Consider the following 25,003-nt stretch of genomic DNA (forward strand, 5'->3'; position numbering starts at 1 on the left):
AGTATTGAGTACAGGAGTTGGGAGGTCATGTTGCGGCTGTACAGGACCTTTGTTAGACCACTGTAGGAATATTGCGTGCAAGTCTGGTCTCCTTCCTATTGGCAAGATATTGTGAAACATGAAAGGGTTCAGAAAAGATTTACAAGGATGTTGCCAAGGTTGGAGGATTTGAGCTATGGGGTGAGGCTGTTTTCCGTGGAGGCTGGGAGGTGAACTTCGAGGTTTACAAAATTGAGGGGCATGGATAGGGTAAATAGGCAATGTCTTTTCCCTAGGGTTGGGTTTCCATAGGTTTAGGGTGAGAGGGGAAAGATATAAAAGAGACCCAAGGGGCAATGTTTTCACACACAAGTGGTATGTGTATGGAATGAGCTGCCAGAGGATGTGGTGGAGGCTGGTACAATTGCAACATTCAAGAGGCATTTGGATGGGTATATGAATAGGAAGGGTTTGGAGGGATATGGGCCGGGTGCTGGCAGGTGGAACTAGATTGGTTTGGGATATCTGGTCGGCATGGACCGAAGAATCTGTTTCCATGCTGTACATCTCTATGACTCTATTCTTCTTAAGAGGAACCCCAAAATCCAAGGTCAACGGTGTGTAGGTAGTGATGCCAGGAAGCAACAGCAATGTTTGGGTGAAGCATGGTCCAAGAGCACAGGCAAGGCTCAAGGAGCAAGCTGTTGGGGAGGAACGAGAATGAGGGCAAGACACAAAAAGCAAAGTAAAGAGGAAAAACAATACTAGAGAGCAAGGCCTGAAGCCAAGGGGATGGGTGGGGGGCAATGGAGAGAGACGGAGTGTAAAAGCAGGAGTGCGAGAGGAAAGATTGCATGCGAATGCAGGCCACAGAACAGAATGCATGGCAAATAATGTTAAAGTGAAATGTTTATACTACCTGTACTTGATTAACAACATTAATTTAAAGAGTTAAGGTTGCATCAGGTTAAGAGAATCAGCATGCAAAGTGTCTTGGAGTGCTACACCTTTCGGTCCAACTCGTCCATGCTGACCAAGTTTCCCAGACTAAAACTAGTCCCATTTGCCTGTGTTAGGCCCATGTCTGTCTAAACGTTTCCTCTTAATGTACCTGTCCAGATGTCTTTTAAATGTTGCAACTGTGCCTGCATCAACCATTACCACTTGTCGTTCGTTCCATTTTTGAACTATCCTGTGTGCAAAAAGGTTGCCCCTTATGCCTCTTTAAAATTTTTCTCCTCTCACCTTGAAAATATGCTCCCTCGTTTTGAAGCCCCTGACCCTCGGGGGGGAAGCCTTTGATTTACCTTATCTATGCCCCTCAATAAGTCACCCCTCAACCACCTGTGCAGCAGTGAAAAACGTCCCAGCAAATCTAGCCTCCCCTTTATAATTCAAACCCTCCAGTCCCTGAAACATCCTTGCAAATCTTTTCAGAATCATGTCCAATTTAATAATATCCTTCCTATAGTAGGGTGGTCAGAACTGTACACTACTCCAAAAGTGGCCTTGCCAATGTCCTGTACAACTTCAAAATGATGTCCCAACTCCTGTACTCAATGGTCTGAGCATCTAACAGTATGTCAATAAGTAGGGCAAGCAGACCATCAAATTTCAAGACTGCAAATCAACAAATAAAATGCACTGATTGCCCTTCACTTTTATCAGTAAAATAAATGATTAGATCTATTCATGGGGTTACGTTAGGGAGTGAGATATCAATAGCTTGAGAAAAAATCAGATATTCTTTTACAATTTAATCATGGTAGAAAAATGTAATATAAAGGTAATTTTTCTGGCCAGTTCAACTGTTTAGTAGTAAATGTAAACTTAGTATGCATTAAAACCCAGTCACACCTTATTCAAAAAAATATAATCTCATTACAGATTTTTACGTTGAGATTAATAGCAAACTCTGGTTAGTCCAGTGACTTCCACTTGTTTACAATTCCAGGAGAGTCTTCAACATTGCACTCTGTGGAAAAACATGGTTTCACTGACAACATCTTCTGCTTCCTGGTGTTTAAATAAACATGTTTAGGTTGCTATCACTTTCAGAACAGTAATCATGATTGCTGAATTTATTTTTCAGGTTACTATCCAAAATCAAAGTATACATTTTGACTTTATGGGTGGTAGGTTGACTGTCAAAAGTTTACACTCCTTGAACAACCTTTGGAACCAGTTTGGCAATCATAATTCCTCGTGAAGGGCTTATACCCGAAACATCGACTGTCCTGCTCCTCTGATGCTGCCTGACCTGCTGTGCTTTTCCAGTGCACCCTTTTCAATTCTGACTCTCAAGTATCTGCAATTCACACTTACTCCTAATAATAATTTACTGCTTGGAATATTAAATGTGGACCTGCTTTGCAAATTTGACCATATATTTTGATAGCAAATGACCTGGTAGGGAATTGGGATAGTGGATAAGTAAACATGGATTTAAAATTCAAACAGCAAGAAGCTAGAGTGCATTGTCTTGTGAAAGTATCAATCTATCTTTGTAATTGAGTATTTTCCAGCTGAAAATATGTTATGGTTTGAAACTTGATAAAACCAGTTTTCATGTTTATTTGGAAGTCTGTATATGCACCACTTGGAGGCAGTGATTCAGTTAAAATGAATTGAGCTGTTGAACTGGAAAATACTCAAACCTGATTGCAGTTTTATTATTGCTAGATTTCAAGTTATTGTTCTATGTTTAGTGATTTCAGAATGATTTGTGGTTTCAAATGGAAACTTCACTCTCCCACCAAACTTTAGCCAAGCTGTTAATTGCAGACCTTTGAAGTTATGCAAACTGATATTCAATATGGATGTTACTCTGGAAAGAACTTTGGCATTAAATATATATTCTCTGTTTGGAGATGTTTTTGCAGTGGTTCTTTTGGTTTGCTCTTGCCTCAGGAATGTGTATATTAGGTCTGAGGGGGAATTAACTGAGATTTTTTGTTCTTCAACTTGATTCTAAATAGGTAGAAATAAGGAAGACCTTTTTCACTTTTTTATTCACTCGTGGAACCTGGGTTGTGGCTGGCTAGCCAGCATTTATTGCCTGTCCCTAGTTGCCCTTGAAGGTGGTGAGCTGCCTCCTTGAACTGCTGCAGGTAGAAGTTCTATTGTCCAGTCCTCCCTTCATTTGATGATTTGTAAAGCATGAGTGATTTTCTCCAATACACTAACCAGGCGTGAATTTCTTGCTTTGGTTATTTGTGTGAAGATTTTTTTTCTTCCTAAACTGGTCCTTGAAATTGCCATTTACTAGTTTAAACTTGTGCTATGTATCTATTGATAGTTTACCTGCATATATTGGCAAAGAAATGCAGAGACAGGCGATTTGGTCCAAATATATATGCCAGTTTTTATGTTCAAATAAGTCTTCTCCCATCTGAGTTCAATTAAACCTTTTGACATTTGCTGTCCGCTAGTCAACAGGGATAGTGTCAGAAGGCTGGAGGGCAGCAAATGTTGTCCCCTTGTTCAAGAAGGGGAATGTAGACAACCTGGTAATTATAGACCAGTGAGCCTTACTTCGGTTGTGGGTAAAGTGTTGCAAAGTGTTATGAGAGAGAGGATTTATAATCATCTAGAGAGGAATAAGTTGATTAGGGATACTCAACACAGTTTTGTGAAGGGAAGTCGTGCCTCAAACCTTTGAGTTCTTTGACCAAACAGGTGGATGAGGGTAAAGCAGTATGGATTTCAGTAAGACCAGAAGACGTAGGCGTGCAAGCAAGGCCATTGGCATTTGATAAGGTTACCCATAGTAAGCTGTTGCACAAAATATGAAGGCATGGGATTGAGGGTGATTTAGCGGTTTGGATCAGAAATTGGCTAGCTGAAAGACAAAGTGGTTAGTTGATAGGAAATAGTCATCCTGGAATTCACGTATAGTGGGATACTGCAAGGATCTGTTTTGGGGCCAGTGCTGTTTGTGATTTTTATGAATGACCTAGATGTGGGTGTAGAAGGGTGGGTTAGTAGATTAGTGGATTTGTAGATAGTGCTGAAGGATGTTGTAGGTTAAAGAGGGATATAGATAAGCTGCAGAGCTGGGCTGAGAGATGGCAAATGGAGTTTAATGTGGAAAAGTGATTCACTTTGGAAGGAGCAACAGGAATAAAGAGTACTGCCGAATGATAAGATTCTTTTTGGTTGTGTAGATGAGAGAGGGATCTCTGTGTCCATGTACATTGATCCCTGAAAGTTGCTACCCAGGTTGATAGGGTTGTTAAGATGGCATACGGTGTTAGCTTTTATTGATAGGGATTGAGTTTCAGAACTACAAGGTCATGCTGCAGCTGTACAAAACTCAGATGCGGCTGCACTTGGAGTATTGTGTAAAGTTCTGGCCACCGCATTATAGGAAGAATGTGGAAGCTTTGGAAAGAGGTCAGAGGAGATTTACTAGGATGTTGCTTGGTATGGAGGGAAAGTCTTATGAGGAAAGGCTGAGGGACTTGAAGCTGTTTTCGTTAGAGAAAGAAAGTTGAGATGATTAATTCAGACATAAGATGATCAGAGGATTACATAGGGTGGACAGAGAGAGCCTTTTTCCTTGGATGGTGATGGCTTGCACAGGAGGCATAGCTTTAGATTGAGGGGTTATAGATATAGGTCTGATGTCAGAGGTAGTTTCTTTACTCTGAGATTAGTAGGGGCACTCCTGCAACAGTTGTAGACTTGCCAACTTTAAGGTCATTTAAATGGTCATTGCATAAACATATGAATGAAAAATGCAATAGCGTAAGATAGATAGGCTTCAGATTGGTTCCACAGGTCAGCCCAACATCGAGGACTGAAGGGCTTGTACTGCACTGTAACGTTCTATGTTCTAATCTATCTTTCTGTCTCTTTCTCTGTACTTTTGTATCCTTCCCTTTAAATACGTATGTGCTAATTTGCTCAACCCCACGACAACGTAGCAGGTTTTACAGTGTCATCGTAGAAGTCATGTTCTGGATTTAACTTTACAATGCAAGGTTGTTTTGCATTGTTTTGTTTTGAGATTTTCTTCTTGAGTTATTAGGATGTAACTGTAAAAATGGTATTTTCACCCTGCCTCATCCAGATTCCGAATGGATCTGAAGTCAATATCTCTAATTTTTGCCTCTGAATATTTAGTCAGGTATGACACCATGGACAGTACAACCCCTTTTGTCCTTTCCAAAAGATTTATCTTGAACTATATGCATTGGAAAGATGCATTTCAATTAAAGCAAAGCTCAATCTTGCCCTCAAAATCCATAGGTCCAATTCTGGAGGATGTAATTGGATATCAGCATAATAATAGTCGTTTTAACCACCACACCCTCTATTTTACCTCGGATCACTTAAAAAAATAACTTGCATTTATATGGTGCCTTTACATTTAAAACACCAAAAGGTGCTTTGCAAGAGTACAAACTGATAAATGTTGACAGTAAAAGCAGCATTGTGGCTCAATGGTTAGCACTATAGCTTCATAGCGCGAGGCACCTGGGTTCGATTCCAGCCCTAAGCACATTTTGCGCAGACATTCTCCCAGTGTCTGCATGGGTTCTAGTTTCCTCCTACAGTCCAAAGATGTGTAGGTTAGATAGATTTGGCCATGCTAAATTTCCCATAGTGTTCCGGTTAGGTGGATTAATCATGGGATCTGCAAGGTTTCAAGGATGGGGTGGGATGCTATTCAGAAGGTCAGTCTGGACTTGCTGAGTCGAATGGTCTGCTTCCATGCTACAGGGATTCTGCGATTCTGTTATAAAGCAAAGGGAAAGACATTAGCTGTCCCAATGAGATTTGTCTTAAGGGATGTTTTTGAGAGGAAGGAAAGAGAAAAAGCTGATAGGTTCCAGAAGGGAATCTTGGGTTAGAACCTAGACAGCTGAAGGCATGATTCAATTGAGCATTCAATTCAGCATTGAGACAGAAGGGAATGTGGTATAATGAGGCCAACGTTGGAAAAAGACTGAGTTATTTGAATGTTGTACTCTAGAGAAGCATATGAGGATAAGAAATTTCATCTTGAGACATTTGACTGAGAGCTGACATTGGTCATCGATCACAGGTATATGGGTGACCAGGACTTAAAATTAGAATACAGGCAGCAGAGCTTTATATGAGCTTACGTGTTCACGAAGAGTGTCCTGCAGTTAGCATTATGAAGAAGCAATCTGGCCAGAGTGTCTTGCTGTCCGCATAATGTGGAAACAGTCTGGGCAGAGTGTCTAGCTTTGCAGGTGAAGAGTCTGGAAAATGTCCTGTGATCAGCATCACATGGCAGCAGTCTGGGCAGTTGAGCAGTGGTCATTTCCCTACTTTTCAGGCAGCAGACCTATGTTCAAGCCCATCTACTCCAGAGGTATGTAACAACATCTCTGAATGGGCTAATTAGAAAATCTCCCTACAGAAAACTGGGCAGTGTGTCTTATGGTCAGCTCCGAGGTGAAGCTGTCTAGGGCACAGTGTCTGGTGGTCTGTTTTTGATGGAACAATAACGAGAGTGATATCTCAAATCTATAAATCCATTGGCTGGTAAGGAGCTGAGGTTATGCTATAATTAAATTGCCATAAATTTGAAAAGTGAATTATTATGCACTAAAAATAAGTAAAAGTAAGGACCAATGTAATTGGTTACTAAATATGAGTAAGCCAAAGCAAGATAAAAGAAGGAGATTGAAGGTAATGTAAGGAAAATAAGTTTAATATTGATTTAGGTATGACATGGGAGCTCAGTCCTGAGTGTTACACGACCTACAAAATAATCAGATAGTTAGATAGGGTGGACAGGGAGAGCCTTTTCCCAAGTATGCGGACGGCAAACACGAGTGGACACAACTTTAAAGTGAGGGGAGATAGGTATAAGACAGATGTCAGAGGTAGTTTCTTTACTCAGAGTAGTAAGGGTATGGAATGCTTTGCCTGCAACGGTAGTAGATTCGCCAAGTTTAAGTGCATTTAAGTCGTCATTGGACAGGCATATGGACGTACATGGAATAGGGATGGGCTTCAGATTAGTATGGCAGGGCGGCACAACATCGAGGGCTGAAGGGCTTGTACTGTGCTGTTATGTTCTACAGTATGTGGTAGATCTTAGACACTCTTGGCTGTCTGGGTGACCACATCCACAGCAAGTGCAGCCAATTTGATCTGCTTGCATGTTGGATTTTGGAGCTTGAGCGTTGGCTGAAGGCTCAACAGTGCACCTGGAAGGCTGAGAATTACATGGATAGCACATTTTTAGATGTGGTCACTGCACAGTTTGAGGTTGATGGAGTGGGTGATTGTCTGTCAGTCAAAAGAATGGTTACAGGGGAATAGTCAGGAAAGCACCAAAATGCATCTTACTCGAGAACAGTTTTTCTGTGTTGGCAGGTGATGAATGGAACTATTCCTCTGGGGAATACAACCAGACCCCAGCTGCACATGGGGAAGCAGAAAGATAGGGTGAACAATAATGTTTGGAGAGGGGTAGGTGCAGGTGTTTCTGCAGCCGCAGACTTAACTCCAAGGTGGCATGATGCCTCTGAATGGCTGCAGAGCATTATTAAGGGGGAAGAGAAGACTGTTAGAGGTTGTGGCTCTCGTTGGAACCACCAACCTAAGTAGAAAGAGGTTTGAGGTCCTGCAACAAGAATTTGGGGAGCAAGGTAGCAGACTAAAAAGCAGGAACACAAAGATTATAGTCTCTGGTTTACAACTCATGCCACGTGCTAGAGAATGTAGGAATAGGTAAATAGAATAGGTGAATGTGTGGCTGGAGAGTTGCAGCAGGAGGGCAGGCCTTTTGATCACTGGGCTTGTTTCTGGAACAGGTGGGATTTGTGCAACTCCTATGGGTTACATCTGAACTGGAAGGGGGCTGACATCTTTGCAGGGAAGGTTGTTGGTACAGTTGGTGGGACTTTAAGGTAAGTTGGTAGGGGAATGGGATACAGAGTGGGAGTAAATTATGGGGTGATGCTCACAAAATAGAAAAAACAAAACAGGTCAGTCTAGGCGGCTGTGTGAATGTAATCAATTTGACTCTTAAGGGAACATTGCATTAAAATGCCACCCTGCCTTGCAAGGAGTCTTGCATAGGAGGCAGATGGAGTCAAGGGTGTTATGGGGATATGGTATCATTGCTATCACAGTGATGTGGGTGAGGAATGAGCAGGACTGACTATATTCTAGGATATAGAAACTTTAATGGAGTTTGGGGATTTAAAAGAGGAGTTTGTGTTGCAATGTTGATTAAGGAGTGAATTACTACAGTAAGGAGTCATATCTGAGATGATTCCTCAAGTGTGGCTGTTTGGGTAGAACCTAAAGGAGCAGTCACTTTGCTGGAGATATGTTTAGAGGTCTAAAGCAATCAGGGAGAAGTAAAGAGACAGGTATGTCAATAAATCTCAGAAGTGTAAAAATAAGAAAGTAATAATGGGGGAATTTCAACTTCCCCAATATTAACTGGGATAGACAAAGTGTGAAAGGTTTACGGGGGCTGAATTTTAAAAATGTATCCAGGAGAGCTTTAAATATCAGCATGTAGCAAGTTTTACAGGAGAGGATCAATGCTGGACCTAGGAATAAAGCCAGGCAAACAGCAGATGTGTCAATGAGGTTGGATTTCAATGATAGTGACCATAATACAGTAAAATTTAAGGTAATAATGATGTGACGCAGATGGATTAGAAATAAAGGTTCTGAACTAGGGGAGGCTGATTTTAATAAATCTGGTTCTGGCCAAACTGAACTGGAAGCAGCTACTTGTATAAAAATCCACATCAGAGCAGTGGGAGACATTCAAAAGGATATTGGTGAGTGTGTCCATTAAGACAAAGGGTGGGACCAACTAGTCCAGAGAACTTTGCATACAAGAATTGAATATGGGAAGAAAAGAAAACTTATGGTATATACTAAAAGCTCAAAACAGTGGATACCCTAGAGAAGCATAGAATGTGCAAAGGTTTGTTTAAAATGAAATTGAGAGCAAAGAGGTGACTTGAATAAATGTTAGTGAGTAGCATTTAAAAAAAAAATTCAAGGGTATTATAGAAGTACATTAAGGTCAAGAGAATAGCTCGGGAAAGGGTCAGATTCCTAAGGACCAAAAGTTGTAATTTATTTGGATCCAGTCAACATAGCTAAGATTTTAAACGAGTACTTGACATTTGTATTCACTTTGGCGAAGGATGGTGTTGGTGTACAAATCAGAAGGGGCTCTGATACACTTGAATGAATTAGAATTGAGAGAGGAGGTGTTAGCAGGCTTAAAACTTGCAGGATTTTGACTCAGCAACATTGAAGGAAGAATGATTATATTTCCAAGTCAGGATTATGAGTGACTTGGAAGGGAACCTGTAAGTAATGATGTCTGTGAATATGCTCCGGCTGCGATATTATTTTAAGTCAGAATGGTCACATATTATTGAAATGACACAGCACAAAAAGAAAGCAATTTAGTTTATTGTGCCTAAGTATTCTGTTGGCAAAGGTATTCAATTAGCCCTGTAATTTGTTTCTTTGAAATATTTATACAACACTAACTTAAATAATTTACACTACTTCAACCATCCTTTCAAGCAATGCATTTCAGATTATGACAACTTGCTGTGTTTATAAATTTGAAAAATGTTTGGTAAATTGCTCAAAAATGTGGTTTGTAACACTTATCTTTGCTGCTTTGGTGCAGTCTTCCATCATATTCTCAACCAATCTGTGTGCTCACTTTATTTAGTGAGGTAGCAGCTGATCCACAGGCGGCTTCCTGGCTGATTAGTCTTTTTTACACCATTATGTAATAAAAAAATCCTTTGAATAAGCTTTCAACACAGACTTTTAATTAAATTGAATCATTGACTTAATTTCAGTTTTTAACTGCTGTACCAGTTTGCGATGAATGTGTAATTATAGTCACCCAGTCTAATTAGTATGTAGTATATCCATTTATCAAATGTTATATTATGCCTAAATTAATACTCGCTGATCTCATGATGGTCAAGTATCTTTTTTTCAACAAAAGCAGCAATTGCTGGAGAAGCTCAGCAAGATTGGCTGCAGCTGTGGAGAGAATCAGTTAACATGTTGGGTTGAGTGACCCGTTTTCAGAATTGATGTTAGCCAGGAAAATGTTAGTTTACGGACAGAAAATAGGGATGTAAAGGGGGTGAGAAATAAATGATAGGTGGGGTTTGGAGCCCAAAGGGAAAGAAGAATCCGGTTGTAAGTTTGCTCATGGTGGATTTGTCCTCAGATGTTTCATCACCATGCTAGATAATTTCATCAGTGAGTGAACTATCACTGTTATCCATACACACAGATGAAGAGGGCACCAGTTTGACTGGGACTATATATCCATCCTGGGATGGGCTAAACAAAGATGTATGGGAATTCCTAGAGGCCTGGCATTCAAACCAGAACTCATTAACAAACATGAAGACTTGGAACCCATTTACCAACCTCTCAAACAGAACCAGAAATGATATCACCTACCACAACAAACTGAGACAGGTAAATCACAAATAGGACAGAACACCAACACTTCACCGGAGGCTCACTGATGAGATTGCCAAGCATGGTGACAAAATGTCTGAGAATAAATCCATAAGCTTGCGAGAAAATTTACAACCAGATCCACAAGCTGAGCTACAAACCTTCTCCAAAACCTCAAAGATAGTTGGACAGACCAGGGACTGGATAATGATTCAACTAGGGGACTGAATAACTATTAATGGGGACTGTTAGTGGCTAACAATGGGTTGTGTGTAATAGCAGACTGTGATAACAAGGCCTGGTATGTGGGGGCTGGAGTAAGGACATGGGAGAGCTAAAGCCCTAAAATTATTTAACTCGATATTGAGTCCAGAAGGCTGCAGAGTCTTCAAGCTGAAAATGAGATACTGTAATTCTAGCTTGCACTGAGCTTCACTGGAGCACTGTAGCAAGCCTGAGACGGCAACGTTGGCCATGGAACATAGATGTTGATGTGACAGGCAACTGGAGCTCAAGGTCTCTTTTTGCAGACAGAATGTAGGTGTTCCATGGAGTGGTTACCCAGTCCACACTCCATTTCCCTTTTGTAGAGGAGCTCACATTGTGAGCAGCGAATGCAGCAGACGTGATTGTGTGAAGTGCATGTAAAGCTGAAAATGTGTTGCTGGTTAAAGCACAGCAGGTCAGGCAGCATCCAAGGAACAGGAAATTCGACGTTTCGGGCCAGAGCCCTTCATCAGGAATGAAGTGCATGTAAAGCACTGCTTCCCTGGAAAGTGTGTTTTGGCCCTTGGATACTGAGGAGGGAGGAAGTAAATGGACAGGTATTACATCTTCGGTTGCAGGGAAAGGTGCTGTGGGGCTGTGCAGATGGCGTTGTAGTGAAGAAAGAATGGACCAGGGTGTCCCTGAGGGAATGGTTCCTGCGCAATGCTGACAAGTGAGTGGAGGGGAATATGTGTCCTCTATTCTTTCCACTAAAGTGCCTAACTTCACGCTTTCCCGCATTGTTATTCCATCTGCCACTTCTTTACCCACTCTCAGCCTGTCCCATTTCCTTAAGCAGCTTCCTTGCTTCTACAATCTGTCCCTATCTTTGTGTCATTTGTGAACTTAGCAACAATGCTCTCATTTTTTTTGTCCAGATTGTTAATGTATGATATACATAATTGTGGTCTCTCCACAGACTCCTGTGGAAGTCCATTCATCACTAGCTGCCAGCCTGAAAAATATCCCTGTTACCCCTACTCTGCCTTCTGCCAGTCAGCTACCTACCTATCCATGTCAGTGGAGAAAGTGAGGACTGCAGGTGCTGATCAGCTGAAAATGTGTTGCTGGAAAAGCGCAGCAGGTCAGGCAGCATCCAAGGAACAGGAGAATCGATGTTTCAGGCATGAGCCCTTCTTCAGGAATTCCTGAAGAAGGGCTCATGCCTGAAATGTCGATTCTCCTGCTCCTTGGATGCTGCCTGACCTGCTATCCATGTCAGTGCCTTACCCCTTACACCATGGGCTCTTATCCTATTTAGCAGCCTCCTCTGTGGCACTTTGTCAGAGGCCTTCTGGAAAACTAAATCCAACCATTTCCACTGATTTTCATTTGTCTAACTTGCTCATTATCTCCTCAATTCTAAGTTTTCTCAGGCATGATCTCCCCTTGACAAAGCCATGCTGACTCAGCCCTACATTAAGGAGAAAGTGAGGTCTGCAGATGCTGGAGTATTCATCATTCCTGATGAAGGGCTTATGCCCGAAACGTCGAATTTCCTGCTCCTTGGATGCTGCCTGACCTGCTGCACTTTTCCAGCAACACATTTTCAGCTCAGCCCTACTTTACCATATATTTCCAAATACTCCACAATCTCATGTTTAATAATCTTACCAATGACCAAAATTAGGCTGCCTTTCTCCCTTCTTAAACAGAGGTGTTATACTAGCCATTTTCCAGTCCTGAGACCCACCCTGACTCCAATGATTCCTAAAAGAGCACCACCAATGCCTCTACAATCCCCTCAGTTTTCTTCTTCAGAACTCTGGGGTGTAATTCAGGTGATTTATCTACCTCAGACCTTTCAGCTTTCCTAACAGCATTTGCTAGTGATGACCACTACACTCATCTCTGCTGCCTGACTCTTGAAGTTCTGGTATGCTGCTGGTATCTTTTCATTGTGGAAATTGATGCAAAATACCCATTCAGTTTTTCCGCCTTTTTTTGTTCCCATCATGACTTCTTCAGCCTCATTTTCCAATGGTCCAGTGCCCACTCTTGCCCCTCTCTTCTTTTTCAGATATCTTAAAAACAAACCCTTGCAATCTTCTCGTATTACTAGCGAGCTTACCGTCACATTTCATTTTCTCCCTCTTATTGCTTTTCTTATCTTCTTCTAATTTTTAAAGGCTTCCCAATCCTATGGTTTCACATTAATCTTCACTACATTGTATGTTCATTCTTTTGCTTTTGTGCTGTTCACCAGTTTCTTTGTCAGCTGTGTTTGCTTCATCTTCTATTTAATATGTTGTATTTTCCTTGGGATGATTTTTTTGTTGCGCCTCCTGAATTACCCCCAGAAAGTCCTGCCATTGCTGCTCCACTGTTTTCCTTGCTCAACTCCTCTTCCAATCAACTCTGGCCAACTCCTCCGCCATCTTTGTATTACCACGAACTGGGTAAATGTAACTACAGTCACATCTGATTTCAGCTTTTCCTCTCATTGCAGGATGAATTCTGTCATTTTATGGTCACTATCCCCTAACGGATCCTTTACCTCCAACTCCCTAATCAAGTCTACCTCATTACACATTGTCAAAGCCAGAATTGCCTGTTCCCTAATGAGTGTGCCACAAATTGCTTTTAAAAAAAAAACATTTTATAGACGTTCCTTGAATTGCTTTCCTTGAGATCTTTACCAGCCTGATTTTCCTAGTCCACCCGAATATTGAACTTCCCCGTTTTCTATCTACTGATTTATTTTCGTCCTCACATCGTGACTACTCCTAGAAGGCCTGTACATAACTCCCCTCGGAGGTTTTTTTTCTACCTTGGATTACCTCAACTCTACTCATGCAGATGCTATGCCTTGCAATTCTGCCAGTTCTTGTTATTGTAGTAATTTGATTTCTTACTAACAAGGTAACCCTGCCACCTCGCTAATACTCTGTGTTCACATTCTTACTGTTGAATATATGTTATTTGAGCAAGTATCACTGATTCTGGATTGAGTGCATATGTTTTTGATTCTAAGCAATGGTTAAGCATGTGCAGTTTTTTTTGGTTTTGTAGAAAATTGAAAATATGCTGAATTTGGAATTCAATAAAAGTGAGCAATTACACACACCTTTTGAATGGCTCCTTACTTCTGTGAACCCTTCCTGTTTTTGAACATACAATGAGATTTTGTTTTAATTTAGCAAATGAAAATATAAATGCATGCTGCAAGTAGCTGCGTGATTGATAATCTCGCACAAGAAATATCCAATTCTGCCTGCTCCTTTGTAGTGTGATTCTCAACTTTTGTGTTTAAAAACATGTGAATCAAAGCTGATGTGCCCTGGAATGCCTTTTGTCTGAACCATCCTGACGTTTTTTTCCCCCCAATCAAACTGGAAGAAATTCTGAGAATTGACTCTAAATGGCTGTCCTTTAGATGCAGTTCCCTTTGGTGAGGGTAGAATTAGTAATTTCACTATCAGTAGTATAAATTAGAAAGTTATTTCCTAAACCGATTATGCTTTGTACTTAAGAAATCTAAAGTTACATCAATAGTTACATGTGTTCCAGTAGTTTATTTGATCAATCTTTACTTCCATTCCAAATGTTGAGATTGTACAGAACATCAGTGAGACCACTTTTGGAGTATTGTGTACGGCTCTGGTCACCCTGCTAAAGAAGAAAATATTATTAAATTGGAGAGAATTCAGGAAAGGTTTATCAGAATGTTGTCAGGACTGGAAAGTTTGAGTTATAAGGAGAGACTGGATAGAGGGTGGGATGTTTTTTCACCAGTGTGTAGTAGATTGAGGGGTGACTTTATGGAGGTTTATAAAATCATGAGGGGCATAGGTAAAACTTCCCAAAGGTGGGGGAGTTCAAAGTTCAAGGGAATATCTTTAAAGTGAGAGGAGAAAGATTTAAAAGGGACCTGAGGGGCAACTTTTTCCACACGGGTGGTTCATACATGGAATGAACTGCCAGAAGAAATGGTAAATGGAGGTGCACTTACAACATGTTTGGACATGTACATGCCTATCAAAAGTTTAGAGGCATATAGGCCAAACGCAGCCAAGTGGAACTAGTTTGGGGAAGCTTGGTTGGCATGAACTGAAGGGTCTGTTTCTGTGCTGTATGATTCTGATTCAGTTAACCTGTTTTTAATGTAACCTGAAAAGGGGGATGAAAAGGGGATGTTTGATTAACCAGAATTCTAAAAGGGCTTAAAATTCCAAAGATAACTCAAAAATTCTAATCTATTCACAGTCACCTAGTTAAATGTTTGTTCAGTATCTTGCAGTTCATGAATTTGGCTATGAGACCAGCAGAAACATTTTGAAGTCAAATACCAACTTGCTGCACTATACTTTTACTCCTGTGGCACTTTGGCACTAACTTGTAAAAGTATTTAAAGTTGACCACTGGCTTATTCAATGCACTATAAATATATAACTCACTAAGAATGAGATGAAATATTTATACTCGTACATCACATTTTTTGTATAATGGAGTATCTCATAGCATTTGTCTGATGAGAGCATATACGAAATACATTTTGCACCTCAATTGTTGCACCTACAGTGATAAATGATCTTTATCTTGCTTCATGGAGGAGTAGCCAGAAAACTTGGAGAACTCTCTGATCTTTGAATTGTATCATTAGATCATTAATTTCACAAATTTAGTGTTTGCTCTGGTGTTGCTGTACATACTTAAAAATGCACTATAGGTGCATTTAACCTGATGTTAAATATTCAAATCCAGAAGAGGGATTCCTCAGCTTTTAAACTTGGAGATGACTGCTGAAACCTTTTATCAAATTGATTAATTGGGGGTTGTTTCAATCAAGTGCAGCAAGTATGCAATTCAAATGTCTCCAATCACAGCCTTTTGCACAATTTTGCAATTGCATTGTCCTTTGCAAACTTAGATATCAGTAAAATTTTAGTCTTTCTCTGTTTTAATTCTAGAATTATGCGCCAGGCTATTAACGGACCTGGTATCGCAAGTTTTTAGTTTTAACAATGAGCGTAATTGAGTATTTTGTGCAAGCATTTCTTTTTTGATTTGAGTTATTGTCACATCTACCTAGGTACAGTGAACAGTTTCGTTTTGCATGCCGTACAGGTAGATCATACCATACAAAGTGCATAAGGGTAATAGAACAGTGTGAGAAATACATTGTTACGATTGCACAGAAGGAGCATGAAGAGTGAGATCAACATTAAATTTAAAAATTAAGAGGTCCATTTAGAAGTCTATTAACAGCAGGTAAGAAGCTGTTCTTGAATCTGTCGATACCTATGATTTAAGTTTTTCAATCTTCTGTCCAACAGATGAGGTTAGAAGAGATTATAACTGAGGTGGGAGGAGTCTTTGATTATGTTGGCTGCCTTCCTGAGGCATTGAGAAGTATGTATGGAAAGTTGGCTTGCGTGATGTTTGGGACTATGTTCACAAATCTCTGTAGTTTTTTGAAGGTCCTGAGCAGGGTGGTTGCCATCTGGATAGAATGCGTTCTAAGATGCATCTATAAAAATTGGTGAGTCTTTACTAGCATGCCGAAGTGCCTTAGCCTTCTGAGAAAAGAGAAGCGATGTTATGCTTTCTTGAGTGTATCATCAACATGGTTGGACCAGGATAGACTTTTGGTGATCATCACTCCTACGCACTTGACGTTTTCTGTAGCTTATCAAATAACTTACTGTTCTACCATTCCAACTACCTGTTAAGGTTTAGTTCTATCAGTACTGTCATGTTCTTTGCTTTTGGGACTCTGATGATAAGACTTGTTCTCGCATCTCACCCATTTCTTTACAGTATATTTGACAGTAATTGTTGGTGTCCTGTGCTTTCTCTTCAATGTTACTTGCTCTCAGCCTACCTAGAGACTTTTCTTTGGGTGCTGTACAATTCCATTCTGATGAATTATTTATGCCATCTCTATATTAGTATGCAATTGTAATTCTTCTATGACATTGAAAAAGTGTTTCCCAAATTCAAAAATCATCTTTTGTCATGTGGATTTAAAAACCTAAGATGTGAGAAGTTATTCAGTTCCATTTAGAAGTGATTGTTTTCGTATGTAATTTGTAATGATTTACTGTACTGCTTATGTAAATATATCATGTCCTCATGAGAGAAACAAAAAAACTTCTCAGAGCATAAAATATTTTACCTAGAATATTGTGACCTTGTGATTGACATTTGTGTGAACTCAACTGAGGTTTATGTAACAGCAATTAGATTTTGTCACTTTAAAGAGAAGAGTAATACCTTACGTTTTAAATGGTATAGCATTCTCATTATACATTTTTCCCCTGTTCATATTAAACTGTATGTGGAGCAACAAAGAATTTGTCAGTCTATTGAAAAGTGAAAGGGATCTTTATGTTTACAAGTAACATTCCACATCTGCTATCAGGTTCATAATCCAATAGAGAACAGGCCTCCAAAGAACTTGAATATGTGGTCTATTTTGACAATCCAATTTGTTTATATGCTACATTGCCATGGATTCTGTCTTTCAGTCGGATCTTGCTGTGCACAGTTTCCCTACAATCCAACAGTGACTATATTTCAAAAGTACTTGGCAGTAAAGTCTGTGATCATGAAAATCACAATATAAATGAAAGGTTTTCCTATGGCTTCTACTCTACTTTTTCTTTCTCCACTTTCTCTCTCATTTTTATTTCTTGCACCTTCTCCCTCTCTCTCATGCTCCAGAACTGTAGCAAAGCTCTTTGAGAATTTCTATAGCCCATGTTTTTGAAGATGCTGGGCTGAAAACACCTGATCAGAATCTTCAAATAGCATCAGATTAGGTGAGAGGTCAAGAAAAGCTACAAACAAGCAACAGTTGCTGCTCCACAGAAAATTCAGGCCAATATACATAAAATAGACAAAATTAAAATAAATCCTTGGCATTCCATTTATAGAATAGGTGTTCCTGATGTGTATAATAACAGTGAATTTCATTTTGGAGCACGTAACACTGTGCAGTTTGTGGCCGTTTTGTCAATTTGCTTTCTACATCATGATGCTCCCACACATTATTGTTCTATTTTTTAAGGCTGTTGTGACCACCTTCCTTTTCCTGCAGCAAAACCTGGGCTGTCTACCAACATCACATTATGATCTTGAAGAACTTCCACCAGCAGTGCTTACATCAAATCCTGGAGATCAAATGGGTGTAATGTTGGACCATTGCGAGCGTCCTGCCATGAAGCCACGTCTGTTAGGTTTGAAGCACTGCCCTGAAGAAGCAGCTCCAAAGGATAGGATACTTGAACAGCTTCTTATGGCAGGATCTCTTTGTTGGCCAACACTTAATGGGTAGCCAAAAGAAAGGGTAGAAGAATGTAATCTAGATCACCCAAATTAACAGCAGTATTGACATAATTGACTGGGAAGAGAAAGCTGCTGACAACTCAACGTGGCACCTCCAAGTCTATAAAGGCACAATCCACTTCAAGACTCGGCGAATAACATTTAATCATAGAATCCCTAGAGCGTGGAAGCAGGCCATTCGACCCATTGAGTCCACACCGACCCTCCAAGAGCATTCCACCCAAATCACCCCCCATCCTATAAATCTGCATTTCCCATGGCAATCTACCTAACCTGCACATCCCTACGTATGGGCAATATAGCAAAGCTAATTCACCTAACCTGCACATCTTTGGATTGTGGGAGGAAACTAGAGCATACAGGGGAAACCCACACAGACACAGGGAGAACGTGCAAACTCTACACAAACAATCGCCTGATGGAAGAATCAAACACAGATTCCTGGCATTGTGAGGTAACAGTTCTAACCACTGAGCCACCCCAAAAGAAGCTCAGACTCATTCGAGCTGAGGGATGGAATGGCAATGGCAGAGGAAGGAGAAGGAAACCAACCCAGAATTACAAATTCCGTTTTCCCACACAACATGCCCCCACTGCAGAAGACTTTATAGACTTGGGCTTTCTTACCTGAAGACTCGTCTAGCCTGGTATACTCTATCTTTGATTCTGACAGACCACTGATTTCATCAATGCTCCCACAAGCAAAATCATCACATCTTGGTTAATGTGCAGTTAGGTGCAAAGCTGCAAGTTTAAATTAGTGTTACTGAAACATAAATCAGTCTAAACAGATTTAAAATTTACATTGAAGATTGTGGTTGCATGTTCACTTTATTGCAGGAAGACTTTTTTTCTGTATTGAGCTGGTGTGTGTTGTTATGTGGACCATTGTCTGTTTTTGTCAAATGTTGTCGAAGGAATCCAAATGAAGTACTACCTATGATATTGCTGAGCAACTTCCACTGGTGTCAAATTGCCCCATTTCTGTTGCAAGATGAATTCAGAATACAGTATTATTGCAGCAGATTCAAATAAGTGTAGTTGCTGCAAAGTCACAGACGTAGATTTAATGTAACTGCGCTTCATTGAAGCGCATTGTTGGTTGTACAGGGAGACTGGATGAGTACATGCAATCTCTGCTGCTGATTTTCTCTGTTTAACTCTGTGGCTAGTGCCATTTAGCTGAAAGCAAGGAACAAAAGAAGAATTCAATAATCCTAGTACAAGATCATTTCATCATTGCATCTTTATTCTTACCATAAGTGAAAACCCCTGTATTCTCAAATAGAAACAGTTTTTTTAGATTTTGAGACTGCTGATTTTATGGGAGAAGAGAATGTTCAAATCCTACATCTAGCAGATGAGAGAGTGCTTCAGCTTTCTAGACCCGGACCTAGACAGAACTATCCAGATTTTATAACTTAATTCATTGCATATATTGTAAAGCACTTTTAGAAAGCTATTATTTGGGCAGTAAAAGTTGCTATTAATTGAAGTCCTCCCACGCACTAGAGAGCTTAGGCAGTTGAGATGTTCTGTCAATCACTAAATGAAAATTTCATTTCAGTATTTATTTATCAGAGACATTAATGAACTTGTCATTCGCAATGTAAACCAGGATCTTCAGTGTCAGTTTATAATTATTGTTAGACTGAATTTGATTACTGTATTGTCAGGACTGAAATTCTAAACTAGATAAATGAAAGATTATTTATGTGTGTATGTGTTGGGGGAGGAGCAGTCTTTACAGAAGTATTCCAGTTGAGAGCAATTAAAGAGAAACTTATTACAAATATCAAATGTTACTTTGTAGATGGGAGCCATTCAGATTGTCACACTTAGCATGGCTTTTAGAAAGATCTTCACTTTGTCTCAATTTTGTACTCACTTCCAAGCATTTTAAACACTTTCAAATATTTTAAGCACTGTCCTTTTCAAAAACAAATCTGTCAATCCATTTTGGACTGTAAAAGGAGAGATCATTTTTTTCTGAATGATGTGAAGTTAAATACAGTGGATGAATAAAGAAACCTGGGGGGTTCAGATGCATAGATCTTTAAAATGTCACAAACTGGTGCAGAACATAATCAAGAAAGCTAGTAGAATGCTGGCCATTACATCTAGAGGACCGGAGTACATGCAAAGGTTATGCTGTAGTTATACAAAACCCTGGTTAGACTCCACTTGGAGCACCGTGAGCAGATCTGGGTGGCACATTAATTGAAGGATATTTTGACCTTGGAGTACAATATTAGTTTACAAGAATGATACCTGAACTTGAGGTTGAATTATGAGAAGAGATTGTACAAATTGTCTGTTTTCTCCAGGATTTAGAGGGTTAAGGGGTGACCTGATCAAATACTTCAAAGTATTAACAGGGAAAGACAGGGTAGATAAAGATAAATTGTTTCCACTGGTTGGGGATTCTAGAATGAGCGGGCATAGCCTGAGAATTAGTGCCAGACTGTTCAGGAAAGATATTAGAATGCATTTTGACACATTAAAGGGCAGTAGATGTTTGGAACTCTCTTTGACAAACGTGAATCAGTTGCCAAATCAGATACTGAATCAGTTAATTTTAAATCTGTGATATATGCATTTTTGTTAAGCAAAAGTATTAAGGGATATGGACCAAAGACAGATATGCGTAATTAGGCCCAGATCAGCCATCATTGAATGATGGAACAGACTCTGAGCCCCTGTTCCTATATTCCTAATCTCCAATGGCAATGAGCAAGCTGGTTAAGACCATGTGCAGTGTTTGGATCAAGTAAGGTTAGAGGGTAGGTCACACTGGGTACAGGAAGAAAGGGGATGATGGTAAGGAACGAAGATGGAGATGGGGAAGTGGCATAGTGATAATGTCACTGGATGAGTAATCCAGACTACTAGGCTAATGTTCTGAGGGCATAGGTGCAAATTCCACCGTGGCAGATCGTAAAATTTGAATTCAATGAGAAAAGAACTATAATTAAAAAGATGGCCTAATAGTGGCCATGTAACAACTGTCCATTGTCATAAAAATCACTAATGTAATTTAGGGAAGGAAACCTGCCATTCTTACCTGCATGTGACTCCAAATGGACAGCAGTGTGGTTGAACCCTAACTGATGTCAAGGAAACCAGGGATGGGCAATAAGTGTTCGTGTAGACAACGCATCCAAGCACCATGAATGCGTAAAAAGCAGTTGGGGAACTTTCAGGGAAGGAGAATAGAGGTGAGAATGGATAGGTGCAAACAGAATTAGAAGAGTACAAGTGGATTAGAGGTAGGCGGAGGATTTGAGGCTGGAATGAAATGTATAAGAAATTCCACACCTGCCATATTAACATCAGTTTATCCAGGATCTGTAGTCCTCACTTTCTCCCATCAGTTTAATATCATCAGACAAAGTGTGGTTGAGCACTTGTAAGCATCAATCATTGACTGTTTGAGAGAGGGTAAGGATAAAGATACTCTGAATAGTGTAGTATGACTCTTTACCATGGCCTTTGCTCCAGCTCCATTGATATCAAGGAATAGAGGGTTTCTATATTCAAGTTTGCAGTTGACACGAGTCAGCACAATAAGTTGTGTGTATGGCGGCAGGAAATTATACAAGGACATCAACAGACTAAGTGAATGGGCAAAACTGTGGCAAATAAAGTTCAGTGTTGGGAAGGATCAATAAGGATCCAAGAATGAAACATCAGAATATATTTGGTGAAAAACCAGTAGTGGTGGAAGTAACAAAGATTGGAGTACCCATGTACACAAATTACAAAACAAAACCCTACAGATTCAAAACATTGCAAAAATGAGGTGTTTGAATACAAACAGGATGAAATGGTGCTTTGGTTGGACCCCCATCTTCAGTAGCAGATTTATTTTTGGCTACTGCAGAAAGGATACATTGACCATGGAAGGGGTATGATGTAGATTGACAAAATTAACTTAAATTTTGAGGACAGCTCATGTATATTTGGCCTGTATCCCCTTGTGCTTGTTAAGATGATCGAGTTGAAAGATAGCATTAAAAAGTAAAATCAGGAAGCACATTTTACACATTATGATGAAATGAAACAATTTTTTTCTCTCAAGTCTATGGATGTTGGTTCAATTAAAATGTTGTTGTTAGGTAAGAGTACTAAGGAAAATAGAGCAAAGACCAGTAAATGCATTTGAAGTATAAACAGAAATAGGTTCTTGAATGGCAGAACAGGGTGGAAGACCAAATGGGCAAAAGTGAGGACTGCAGATGCTGGAAATCAGAGTCTAGATTAGAGTGGTGCTAGAAAAGCACAGCAGGTAGGGCAGCATCTGGGGAGCAGGAAAATCAATGTTTTGGGCAAAAGCCCTTCATCAGGATTTTCCTGCGCCTCGGATATTGCCTGACCTGCTGTGCTTTTCTAGCACCATTCTAATCTAGACTCTGGAAGAGCAAATGGCATACTCCTTTTATGATAGGTTTCCAGCTGGTGTTTTGGGAAGATATCATAAGCAGGGTGTAGTGATTATAATGAGGTTAGCTCAGTGGTCCTTGTAGAAGCATAGAAGATAGGAGAAGGCCACTCAGCCCTTTTGAGCATGCTTCACCATTCATAGAATCATAGGATCCCTACAGTGTGGAAACAGGCCCTTCAAGCCCAACGAGTCCACACGTATCCCACCCAAACCCATTCCCCTACCCTATTACTTTACATTTACCCCTGACTAATGCACCCAACCTACACATCCCTGAATGCTATGGGTAATTTGGCATGGCCAATTCACCCAACCTGCACATCTTTGGATTGTGGGAGGAAACCGGAGCACCCGGAGGAAACCCACACAGACTGGGAGAATGTCTGAGTGGAGTTTGCACTTTCTTCCATGGCTGGAAATGAACCCACATCTCTGGAGCCATGAGGAAGTAGTGCTAGCTACTGAGTCACGATCACAATCATGGCTGATTGCTTTCTTCCCATAACCTTTGATCCCATTAGCCCCAAGTGCTAGATATAGCCAACTCCTGAATACATTCAATGTTTTGGCATCAACTGTGGTAATGAATTCCAAATGCCTACACTTAGGGTGAAAAAATTGTTTTCTCATCTCCATCCTAAATGGTTCCCCTCAAAACCTCAGACCGTCACTCCTATTTCTGGATGTACCCACCATTGGGAACATCCTCCCTGCTTGTACCCTCTCTAATCGTGTTAGAATGTTAAAAGTCTCTTTTGAGGTCCCCCCATCTGAACTCCAACAAAAACAATCCTAACCTAGTCAACCTCTCCATATGACCTTCAGTAAGGTGTTCAACAAGGTTCTCCATGGGAGACTGATTAGCAAGGTTCGATCTCCTGGAATACAGGGAGAACTAGCCATTTGGAGACAGAACTGGCTCAAAGGTAGAAGAGAGACAGTGATGGTGGTGCAGGGTTGTTTTTCAGACTAGAGGCCTGTGACCAGTGGAGTGCCACAAGGATCGGTGCTTGGTCCTCTACTTTACATCATTTATATAAGTGATTTGTGAGCATAAGAGGTATAGTTAGGAAGTTTGTACATGACACCAAACTCGAGTGTAGTGGACAGCAAAGAAGGTTACCAAAGATTACAATGGGATCTTGATCAGATGGGCCAATAGTTGGGAGGACTTATACACTTAATGGTAAGGTCCTAGGGAGTGTTGCTGAACAAAGAGACCTTGAATGCAGGTTCATAACTCCTTGAAAGTAGAGTCGCAGGTAGATAGGACAGTGAAGGCAGCGTTTGGTATGCTTTCCTTTATTGGTCAGAGTATTGAGTACAGGAGTTGGGAGGTCATGTTGCGGCTGTACAGGACATTGGTTAGGCCACTGTTGGAATATTGCATGCATTCTGGTCTCCTTCCTAACGGAAAGATATTGTGAAACTTGAAAGGGTTCCGAAAAGATTTACAAGGATGTTGCCAGGGTTGGAGGATCTGAGCTATAGGGAGAGGCTGAACCGGCTGGGCTGTTTGGTCTGGAGAGTCAGAGGCTGAGGGGTGACCTTATAGAGGTTTACAAAATTGAGGGGCATAGATAGGATAATTGACAAATTCTTTTCCCTGGGGATGGAGATTCCAGAACTAGAGGGCATAGGTTTAAGGTGAGAGGGGCAAGATATAAAAGGGACCATAAGACCTAGGAGTGGAAGTAAGGCCATTCGGCCCATCGAGTCCACTCTGCCATTCAATCATGGCTGATTGACATTTCAACTCCACTTACCAGCGTTCTCCCCGTAGCCCTTAATTCCTCGAGACAACAAGAATCTATCAATCTCGGCCTTGAAGACATTTAGCGTCCCGGCCACAACTGCACTCCGTGGCAATGAATTCCACAGGCCCACCACCCTCTGGCTGAAGAAATGTCTCCGCATTTCTGTTCTGAATTGACCCCCTCTAATTCTAAGGCTGTGTCCACGGGTCCTAGTTTCCTCACCTAACAGAAACGGGACCTAAGGGGCAACTTTTTCACGCAGAGGGTGGTGGGTGTATGGAAAGAGCTGCCAGAGGAAGTGGTAGAGGCTAGTACAATTGCAACATTTAAAAGGCATCCGGATGGCTATCTGAATAGGAAGGATTTGGAGGGATATGGGCGGGATGCTGACAGTTGGGACTAGATTGGGTTGGGATATCTGGTCGGCATGAACAAGTTGGACCGAAGGGTCCGTTTCTGTGCTGTACGTCTCTATGGGTCTATGACTGTATATGCCATCTCTGGAATCAGCCGAGAATAGAAATTCCCTGATTAGGGCTATTAAACTGCCCAATCAGGGAGCCCTGACTGTCAGATGTAAACAGGAGTGTTGGAGGTTCTGTTCACTCTGAGAAAGCTGGATCGGTATCAAGTACTATGCACATGTAAATAAAATAGTGACTTGGTGGCACGATTCCAGACTTTGTGGAGTCATTTCACGTGCCACCCAGAGATTTGGTTTTGTTAAAAATGCATTTCTAATCACAGCCATACAACAGTGGAGTTTGCTCGTTCTCCCCATGTCTGCGTGGGTTTCCTCCGGGTG

The 25,003-nt window shown here is 40.7% G+C and overlaps 1 protein-coding gene across 2 annotated transcripts in view; it reads left to right on the forward strand.

Annotated features, from left to right (window-relative positions):
* wdr18 (WD repeat domain 18) overlaps positions 1-25,003 on the forward strand; it is a 189,925-nt gene that overhangs the window by 53,332 nt on the left and 111,590 nt on the right. The window lies entirely within an intron of this gene.

The sequence above is a fragment of the Hemiscyllium ocellatum genome, chromosome 28, assembly GCF_020745735.1.
Source record: "Hemiscyllium ocellatum isolate sHemOce1 chromosome 28, sHemOce1.pat.X.cur, whole genome shotgun sequence".
NCBI classification, from domain to species: Eukaryota; Metazoa; Chordata; class Chondrichthyes; order Orectolobiformes; family Hemiscylliidae; genus Hemiscyllium; species Hemiscyllium ocellatum.